The sequence below is a fragment of the Chironomus tepperi genome, unplaced genomic scaffold, assembly GCF_022539635.2.
Source record: "Chironomus tepperi strain 1889 unplaced genomic scaffold, CSIRO-AGI_Ctep_v1 contig_429, whole genome shotgun sequence".
Lineage (NCBI taxonomy): Eukaryota > Metazoa > Arthropoda > Insecta > Diptera > Chironomidae > Chironomus > Chironomus tepperi.
This window is the reverse complement of record NW_027226551.1, coordinates 557,545-568,765: the sequence shown is the minus strand read 5'-3', so window position 1 is coordinate 568,765 and position 11,221 is coordinate 557,545.

Sequence of the window (11,221 nt, the reverse complement as noted above, 5' to 3'; positions counted from 1 at the left end):
AAACTATCTATTTTCACGTTAATTAATGATTTTCCATTTCATAAAGAAATGAAAATCAATTTTAAAGCGTTGCTTTCAATAAATTTGAATTTTGAGAAACCGTTAGAAAATTTAAATTTTAAAAACCGTTATAAATTTTATGTGGATAATCTAATTGATTCATGTTCATTTCGCTAATTACTGATGCCAGGAACAAAAATGCGCTGCAGCCACCCGATAAGGTCAAGTACTTTTGTAATTTTTCCCCTTTTTCAGCAGTATAATATTTCAAACTTTTTGTGACATCTAATAATTATCGGCTTTTGTTTCAGTTCCACATTTTATACACTTTTTTTTTTTTTAATTATAAACTTTAATCTGAGGAAGTGAAAAAAGAAAGGTGTCATAAACATGATTTATTTTTGTGAAATTCAATATATAGATATACTTATATAAAAAGTTCATTTAAAAGTGTAAAGGTAGATCCAAAAGTTTTTTGTACTGAAACTTGTGAAGGACATTTTTCTTCTTTTTGATGCATTTTTCCAAAGGACATACGTACTTCAAAGGAGTAAGAATGGAGAATTTATTGACTTCGATTAAATATCATGTTAAAGGTTTTATGCTCCTTTTTTAAAGTGCTAAATAAATATCTTCAATTTAGTTCCTGAATATGAGATGCAGCCCGAGCGACACAATTGAGCTTTTAAAGCTCTGTTACGGAGTTTCTTAATGTGTCTTCAATAATGCTGCCAAATAGAATTGGCTTCCATTTAGTGTTAATCCCGCACACATATGATTACGGAGCTTTTAATGTGGCTCTCTATTAACACAAACGAAAGCCGCATTCAGAGGTCCTTAATTATTTTGCTGTCGTACAAATAAATTAAGGTCCAGGACTTCCCTCAGTTCTAAGAATGGCTCTATCCCTGGCTTCATTTAACAATTTCTGTCTTATATAGCCTTCTGGATTCAGCCGTCGTGATATTTTGCCATCTACTAGCCCGAACGACATAAATGAAGAAGGCTTCGTAAGGAGATTTTAAGGTTCCTTCTCTTCCTTCCAGTCTCTCGGGTTTGTAGATCTATCACGAAGGTTTTATGGCCACGTAAGTCTTCTTCATTTGTGTCGCTCTGAAAGCCCATTTAATGACAATGTAATGGAGCTTCTGAAGGTATTCTAACTGCATCCAACTCACTGTAACTTTTTTTGTGATATCAGCCTCTCTAAACAACTGAAACTTTGTCAGTTACAGTTCTGCGATACTCCTACACCTATTTCCATCTCCTAAAAACCGCCTCCATGTAGAGGCCAAATGACAGTCATACGAATTGTGTCTCTCGGGACTGCCAGGATGATATCTACATAAATATAAGGTACAGTATATTTCAACCTATATACAGGCATAAACTTTTAATTTTATAACTTTGAAATTTAATTATTATGGATCATTATAAAATTTTCATGAAGCTATTCCAATCAAAATCAATTATCAATCAGGCGTAGATCTAGGATGTGAAATACTAACCTCATTTCAACATTCTGACTTCCCCACTGATACCGATACATAAATTAATAAAGAAGAAATATAAAACTGTTTTGAAATGAAAGAAATGATAAAGTTTCTAAAAAAAGTTCAGCACGCCTTTTCATGAATATTGGCACTCAATTTGAAACTTAATTAAATTCATCATAATCATTAGTTTAGTTATAAAAGTTTTAAAGTTCTCGTGAAAAGGGCAAATTCATTAGAATATGATTTACTCTATTTTCTGCTCAAACACGTCATTAAAGTGCAGTCTCGAGTGACACAAATTAAGAAGGATGAAGCTACGGAGCATTTAATGCTTTGCCAAAGCTCTTTCATTGACACTACATTAAGCCGTCTCTTTTCCGTAGCCATATGGAAGCCGCCTTCGTCCCGTAGCCATATGGAAGCCGCCTTCGTCCCGTAGCCATATGGAAGCCGTACGAAGGCACCCGCCGATTTGTATTGCCCGGGAATAAATGTGTAATTTGAGGAACTTTATACTTGCTTACTTACTTTGTTGAGCATACATATTATCTGTGATCCATGACCTTTCTCAGATGTCGTCTGATGCTGGCTCTATCGCTGGCTATCCTTTACCAATTACCATTACAAAATACTTCTCTGATTCTATGAACAGCCTTTCTCCAAGAGTTCTCTGGCTGTCTTCGTACTCTTTTGCAGGTTACTTACTTACTTACTTCCTTGGCTGGGGCGCACGAGGGCCCATTGTCGCGCGTAGGGAATGTCTGAAGACAGCTCTATCCTTCGAAACCTTCTGTCAGTTCGGGATATTAAGGACTCTATCGTCCTTTTCAACACATGGAATCCAGGAATTCTTCGAATTTTTTGCAGGTTAGATAAGCTTATCTAGAAATTTGGGATAAGGATTCATGATCGAATTGAGGACAAATGTACATTATAAATCCCGAACGACACAATGCAGTGAACCTTAATATTTGCCGTATATATGGTTTAAAATGAGCAGTTACAATTCAATCCCGAACAACATAAATAAAGAATGCTCCGAAAAGGAGCCTTAAAAGCTCCATGACGAAGCATTCTTAATTTTTGTTCCTCTGGCATCAGGACAATTTTGTGTCTTACCATTAAGCCGTCAACTTATTGGTGTCCTTGCGAAAACGTTGTGCTCCTCAGGACTAGTAATGATCTTATTACGTGTTGCTTTTAATTGACCTACACTAATGAAGTTATGTAAATGCTGTTAATTGTAACTTTTTTACACTTTAGTTATCCCCAACTATATAAATCAATCTAAAAATACAGTGTATGAATGTTACTGGAAGCCAAAAGTTAGATGAACTTTCTAATTAAAAGACATCCCACACTAGCATGTATGCTGACCATTTTGTATCCGATAATGTATATTTTTTCATGAGTTTATTTTTAGACATTTGTTTTAATTTTAAAAAGTACCTACGTATGAAAATTCATGCTAACGTTTGTGCTAAGCATACATAAATTCATTAAAAAGGTTGTGCGTCTGATTTTACCAAATTGGATAATTTTGAATTTTGGATAATCAGCTTCAGTTTTTTTAAAATATCTCGAACAATTCAAAAGGCACATGGAATGAAGAAACGTCGAGACCAGCTTGATTCCCACGTTAGAGTCTCGTTGACCTGGAGACAATGTTTTCAGACGTTCTCACGTTGTGTTGGCTTTTGGGATATGCTTCTGATTTTGAAATATAACTAAGGCTTCATTAAATTTTGGTCTCGACGAATTTTCGAGACTGAAACTGGCCAGAGCGATTTTTCAAATGATGAAGGGTCACGCCTAACTTTAAAGGCTCCAGGAATAAACGTCTTTAACAATTAACAGCGAATGGAAGCTTGGATCTATTTTTAGCTAGCCTTATGGACGCCAAATCGGAGGCGTCTTCAATTTGGCATTTGGTGGCGAGCCTTCTTCATTTAGTCGCTAGGGTGGTAAGCCTTAGTCTTAGTAGTTTTACAACACTCTATCTTGCTTAGTAAATTGTTAAAAATCCCCAATATTCCGTGATAATAAAATATGTCAACTGTCATTCAATATTCAAATTATATTTGTAACAACAATTAGTTGATTTTCCCCTTTCATAGTTGTTGACCCCTTCTGGTAAATATTTCATTTTGTTTTCTAATTTCAAACAATAATCATCATAAACATCATCGCTTACTTAAATCCGTACTTATTTATATGATAATTTGAGCATCGTTGATCTATCTCCTCAACAACATTCCTAGAAATCCAAAAGCAGATAATCCAAATCCAAGGATAATCCATTTCAGTAAAATCAACATTTAAAGTTCCATAAAAGAAAATTACTTTGCGATTTTACAGCTTTGTGAGCGTCCGTAATCTTTTTTTTACAAGAAATATAACAATATTATCTAGCAGCATTGAATTCAACTTTGGACCGTTCTCTTTTTGTGACACAAGAAAATAAAGAATAAGTTTGAAACTCAACAAACATGAATAGAATGCAAAGGAGAATCTCCTTTGACTTCACGATTTTCCCATTTTTTTTGTATTCTCGTATATACTTGCTTTTTTTTGTATATATATTTAAGTTTCCTTTTGTAGTAAAAGAACAATGATGAATGAATTTCATTTTCTATGGGAAATAGGAGGAGAATTGGTAAACAAATTTTGAACCAATTCAAGTTAGATAATGTCAAGATAAAGTATGGAACTAGTGGCGAACTTTAGGAATTTCTTATTAAAATCGAATTTTTTACTCAAAAGCCTGCTTAAAAGTCATTCCAATTTCTATGTTTGAATTCTGCTTAACTATAACCCGAGCGACACTGATGAAGAAGGCTTATAGGCGCTACGGAGCTTTTAAGGATCATTCCTTACTGGATCTGTCTTCGGATATCACCTGCCAGTTTCTAATGAAGGGGCATGCAACTACGTAAGGGGAAAATCAACTAATTTTAGTTCCAAATACAATTTGAATATTAAATGGCATTTGACATATTCCAGCACCTTTGAATCGTTCCTTTTCAGCATCCACTCCTCTTTTATTAACATCAAATGGTAGTCGCCTCTTCGTGAAATCCAATATCTACCATATGACATGTGTTGCTCGGGTACGTTTATCATCTTTTGTCTTTATGCATAGAATACTCAAAAATGACAAAAATATTTCATTTAAAAGAATGTAAAAATTCAAGACTTAACTTCTTGATGTTCTTTATAAAAAGATCAATGAAAATTCCAGACAAAGGAGCCCAGCCAGCACAGATTGAAAGCCAAATGTGGAAAATAACCAAATGACGTCGTGGTGAAACAAAGTGCCGAAAAAATAACAGAGTTTAAGAAAATTCAGTTCGACAAAGTTTGCTAAGAACCGATTGAAATTTGTATGAAATTATATACTTCACAAGTGGTAACAGAACAAAAAATCTGAGAAAATTTCAATAGATTTTCACCAAAGCGAATTCAAGCCTGCTTTGATATTTAATCTATCAATTAGCTTCTTCGTTCTAACCATATTCGTTCTAAGTAAAGCACTCAATTAATCAACAAATCTCAATAAAACAGCTTCCGTAGTAGAAACACTTCAATGTGTGTCAACCGGAAAAGATAAAAGTTGTTAAAAAGTATGTAAGGCGTTGATTAAAACGTTTCATCATGCCACACATTGTATGTAATCTTGTATGAATACCTGAATGAAAGAAAAAAATGTAGCACAGCAACTGAAACCTACATACATCTTATGTTAAGAATTCAAACAAATTTTATAATGAAGATTTCTGTCTTCAGCATAGAGAACAAAAGACAGTGAGATAAATTCTGAGATATCAATTTATGGCCCTTATTCCTGAATTCTAGCTTGAAAGATCAGATATGAAATGGGAAAAGGTTTAGCTATTCAGAAAATAAAGATCTAAGAGCTGCGCTAGAGTGTTTTGCGGATAATGATTGTTTAACGGTGCGTCAGATCTCTGTACTTAGTAGATCTGCAGTATATAAATAGAAGGATCAGAATCACCCCTTTGATAATGATATTTCTGTATGTAGTCTACAAAGGAAGAATGTGAAGTCGTGTTTCCACTAAACATGATTTGAAAAAGGAAAAATGAAAAATTTTCTCCTGACGAGTTTCGAACCTATGATCGCTGAGTCGGTATATTGCAATAATTAGATTCCAAAGTACTGAACCACTCCATCACTAAGGCACTATGACACTCAAATAATGAGCAACTAAATGCAAAGTATATTCTCATAATCAGAATTCTTCCTATGGTGACAAGAACAGATTGAACTAGTCGCGACTATAGTCGTTAACTAGGCATTTACTTACCTCGTTCTTATTTACTTACTTACTTACATGAACCATGCTCCCATGTAGAATTTAGGTTACAATAAAATATTCTCCATCTAATTTCGTTGCTAGCTTTGTAACCTAAATTGTGCATATTCTCTGTCCACATATTCAGCTGACACTCTTTTGTCACTGAACCATCTCATACTAGTTATGCCATATTTTTGTCCTTTCACACTTGCATCTTGCTTGCATCACAATTACTTAGAAAACATACAATTATTGCCTCAGCAACCATAGACTTTGATCTTGAATTTGATCTCAATTGATTCCTAGACAGAAACACAGGAAGACAAAAAAGCCACAAGTTCATGACCTAAATGTTAAGTCGTCAAGTCAATGATTGTGAACTACAATAAAGAGCAACAGCTCCAAATGAAGAATAAATTGAATCCTTAGAGCTATGTTTCCACGGAAAACATGCAGCAGCGAAAAATCCCAAACTCTAAGAATAAAAGTCAGCATAGCATTATCGTTATTCAAAATTTACTATTGTATTTCTTCCTTATTATTAGTTGGAGCTTTATAAAAAAATTCTCTTTTCTCCGCTTTTCCTTTTCATTTAGCTATTACAAAGCTTAAGCATTCAGTCATAAAGACTATTATGTCTTTATTTATATTCATTTCGATAATGAATTTAATGAAAATGAATAAACAGAAAATAATGCAAAATATACAATTTTCATGCTTAACGCTCTTTTATATTCAATTTCCATCACAATTTCGACACTGAATAATTGAATTTTCATGAAACAAATGCAGTTTGCCACCTGATAATGAATGTTTTATAATTATAACTGGGGTGCAATTTACTCATTGATGTTTTAATAGCTTTTTGTCAAAGATTTACATATAAAGATGATTAAAAAATCGGAATTAAAATTACTTTATTAATGGGAACGTTATAAATGACTTCTATAATTGAAAAAAATGCACAATTGCTGGATTTTTTCAAATTAGCGTCATTCAGGTTGTTGAGTAAACATGCATCTCCCATTCTAAATGTTTGAACGACTAGTTTCAATCAAACGTTTAATTAGAGCAGTGGTGGGCATCCTCCCTAACATGTAAAGAGAACGCTTTCATGATACAGAAATACCGGTTCAGAATCAAAAGATCGCGAAGAAGGCCGAAGAATTTCTGGATTGGATGTGTTGAAAAGGACACAAAAGTCCTTAATATCGCGAACTGGCAGAAGGTTTCGAAGGATAGATCTGTCCAGATCTGTCTTGAGACATTCCCTACGCGCGGCAACTGGCCTTCGTGCGCCTCAGCCAAGGAAGTAAGAAAGTAACCTAAAAGCGGTCTATTTGTCTGTTAGGGTCTGTGTTTACCTTAAAATGATTTCTTTGTACAAGTTGATCAGAAAGGGTTTATTGTAAGCTTTACCAATTCTAGCCTGATTGTGAGGCTGGCACTCTTCAGACAAGATACTTTGGATAGGCTTTTACCCGCTTTTACTCTCATCATTTAATGTACTTATCCCGGCACATAGCTCGGTCGCCAACGAATTGAAGATACCAAAGCCTGACTATGAAACTGACCAAATGTCTATTGTATACCTGCTCGTGATATTTCCTGATATCGGAGAGCGATATGTGTGTCGCGGCAACATTTTTGCAAATCTCATGAGAGGAATGTCGTTTGCGGTTGGCGGTCGAGACTGACCACTAAAGTGTGCTGCGAAAAATAAAAGTTTGCTCACCACTAAATTAAATGAGATTACAATAGAAGAAGATTATTATCTGACTTTATTCTATGAATTTATTATTGCTTGCGTTTTAGTCAGCTTACTTGCACAAATTTAATGTCTCGCTGTTATGACTGTATTATTTATCAATGTTCATTGAATCGTAGAATAATGAACTGTGGATTTTAATGGTTGGTTCCGAGCGACACAAATGAAGAAGGCTCCGATACGTAAATTTTAAGGCTCCGATAAACCTCTTGCCATAATACTAAATGGAAGCCATCTCCGTTAGGTGGCCATTACGACGACATTTGGCCTCCACATTAAGCAGTTTCCATTTGCTATAAATTAAAGAGGTTTAGCGCAACCTTTTAAGCTCCGTGGCGGAGCCTTCTTCATTTGTGTTGCTCGGAGGTTAATTGATTAAGAATCTACTATAAATTGTAAATGTGAGTGTGAGTGCGGTGTCTTAGGGAATCATAACTCGTTATTTTCTCATTAGCCACGTGAAGCATAAAACGCGTATATCTGGATCTATCATAAGATCTGAATCATTAAACCAAGATATGCATACATATATGTAGATTCTCTGATGTAGAGTTTACTCGACCATATGGATTTTTTTCATGGAACTATTCATTTATTACGTAACGCGAGCAATTCCTCAACCATTTTCAAATCTGATGATTGCTTCCTATTGATCCACTGTCCATTGTAGGGCGTTAATAAAGCGATTGAACAGATCTCTGTTCCGGGCTATAACGGCTACTTCTGCTAAATTCTTTTGTTGTTGTTCTGCCTCCTTCTCTACTGTTTTCTTATTTTCAAATCTGATTTTCGATTATGAAGCAGAATTTCGCTTACAAACTTTTTTGCAACAGATCATGATTTGCCGTTTTCCTTAGTTTTCCCGGAAAATCCAAATAATTGGTTTTTCTATTTGAATTAAGTAGAATTTTTCGAAATCAAATTTTGTTACTTGCTGTAACCTTTGTGAATCTTACGTTACAAAAAAACGCTCCATCGGATTCAATTGCTGGCTCTGACACCTATTTTGTCCACACGTTGAGCTCACATTCTTTCATAATTGTTTTGCACGAAGTAGCTTTTGGAGTTCCTGTTCGACGTTTTTGTTACAGATTCTAACAAATGGCGGTGAAATAAACTTGTAATTCTGTTCCAAAAATGAAATTTTCTTTGGAATTCTTTTTACTATCAAGCCGAACTTCCTCATCTGAAATTTCTCATGGATACCTTGTTGTCCTGTTATTTGTAGATTAGCTACTCGTTCAATCTTCCAGATTCCCAGTAAATTAGATTCTGAGAATCCGTTTGTAGCTGCTTTTTACGGAAACTTGAATCTTAATCTTGACTTTGTTGAGTTTCATAGTGTTAGTGCTTACACAGAACTCAAATCATTGGCTGTAAAAATGGCGATTTTTTCGTACATATAAGAGTATTTGTGCATCTTGCTTTGATCTCAGGTTTGATCTTTAACCCCAAAATAGTTTATAGAAATTGTTATTAAGTTTCATCTTATTTCCCCCATGGAAAAATACCTGCTAACATTCAATTATATTTTTCAAGCAATTTATAGAAAGTCCATGTTTTCTGAACTGTGAAAATATCAAGGAAAAGCTAAATATTATGTTTACAGACTTGAGGAAATGATTCTCTTGTGTTGTTAAATGATTGCAGTACCAATAAAACAGAGAATAATACTTGAATTGAAACTATTATCATTCGATTGAAACTGCTTCTTTTTGATTGTTATTATATAAATACAAGAGATAACAATTGAAGCTTGAATTTTAAAATTCAATCATTAATGGATTTTGAAACTTCTTATTATTGAATAAAATGAAAATTTCTCTTTGATTAAGAATTTTATAAACAAATGGAAGTAAGAAGTAGCTGAAAAGTCAACATTCAATTAAAAAATTTCATTATTTTTCATGATTGCTATGATTTTAACTTTTTTCACAACAGTTCAGACGAAGTTTTAATTGAAGCTTTTTAAATTTTACTCCATTCCCATCATAAAATGCTAGATTCCTTTTCATAATAATTTTGTCTGTCATAAATAATTATGAAAGGTTTCTAATGACATCGTTAAGAATTTATGGGAAAGATAATACCTTGATTTGCGTCATCATTTATTCTTCTTTAAGTTTAATGCACATCGCGTGTTAAAAAAGTCTGTTTATGATCTTTGAAATGCTGATTTAGGCATTTTATGCAGTCATGATTAAACAATCATCAAAGTATGCCTATTATGGCTACATAATTTCATAATTTAATGTTTTTGAACTTCTTTGTTTCCAAATTTTGTCAGAGGTCAAAGTCTACTTGCGTTCCTGAGCGACACAAATGTAGTAGCTTCCTCCACAGAGCTTTAAGAGCCATATGTAAACCACATGATATCGGTTTCCATTTAGTGTAAATAAAAGAACTTAAGCTGAGCTCAAAAACAGACCGATCGGCACAAATTATTCATTTCCAACAATTGGCTGCCATATGCAGTCCAAGTAGCAATTTTCAAAACTGCTGCCACCTGGCTGTCATGAAAAACTTGTCCCAATCGAGTAGATTAAAATTTGCATGGAATTTTTTCTGCTTACACTTGTGAAGTATAACATTTCATACAAATTTCAATCGGTTTTTAGCTAACTGTGACGAGTTCAATTTGGCTTTGAACCTTGCATTTATAAATTTTTGGCAGCATATTTTTTAGTTTTGTTAATATTTCAAATATCTCTTGGTGAACTGTAAAGTCTAGCACACTACTAGATTCATGACATTCAAACAACACATCCTGCAACACATTGACACAAGCTCTCAAGAAGCTCTTGCTAGTTTTTTTAAGTCTTTATTAAGTTAGAAATACATTGCATCTACAGATTCTTAACTCAGAATCTATAAGTCTTATGTTGGAACAATCTTAACATACGGCTGTACAATTTTTGTGAATGTTGTCACTGATCATCCAAAGAAATTGTAACTATTTCAGAACAAACTGCTTCGTTTGATTCATATTATCTAAACGTCTGGCTTTATATCAAATGAAGTATTGTATGATTCATCCAAGCTCTCAAAAATGCAAATCATTCAATGCTCACATCACGAATAATTTATATGGCAATTGAGGACCATTCACCCATTCCGTAACAAAATCTCCATTTCATTGCTTGAGTCATAACAAAATGTCGTCCCAACTCTTTCCTTTATAACGTTAAACAATAACCGCACCCTGGCTAAGTTCAAAACTAAAAATATCCAGTTACCCCTTTTTATTAAAATTGTAGTAAAAATAGAAAAATAAGTCTTAATTACCATCAAAAGAATGAAAGCTCTCTTGTGTCAAAAAAATTTCAATTCCTTCACAGAAGGCACTAAAAAATTAGAAGAGAATTTCTTTGGTTTATCAAACTAAAAATATTTTTAGAATCTTCTGTATCCCTAATTGTATTTGAAAATTTTCATATTAATTAAACTCTTTATAAAGTGAAGCAGCACCATCAAAGACATGAGATTATTTTTAACAATCAGCAAGCATGAGCAAGGTCGTTTTGGGGTTATTGATAGTTTAAATTTAGTCCTTCAGTTTATAATAGGATTCAAACTACATCTTTGAATAGATTACTGCCTGAAGCCTATACATCGTTCGAAATAGCTGCATGTAAATTA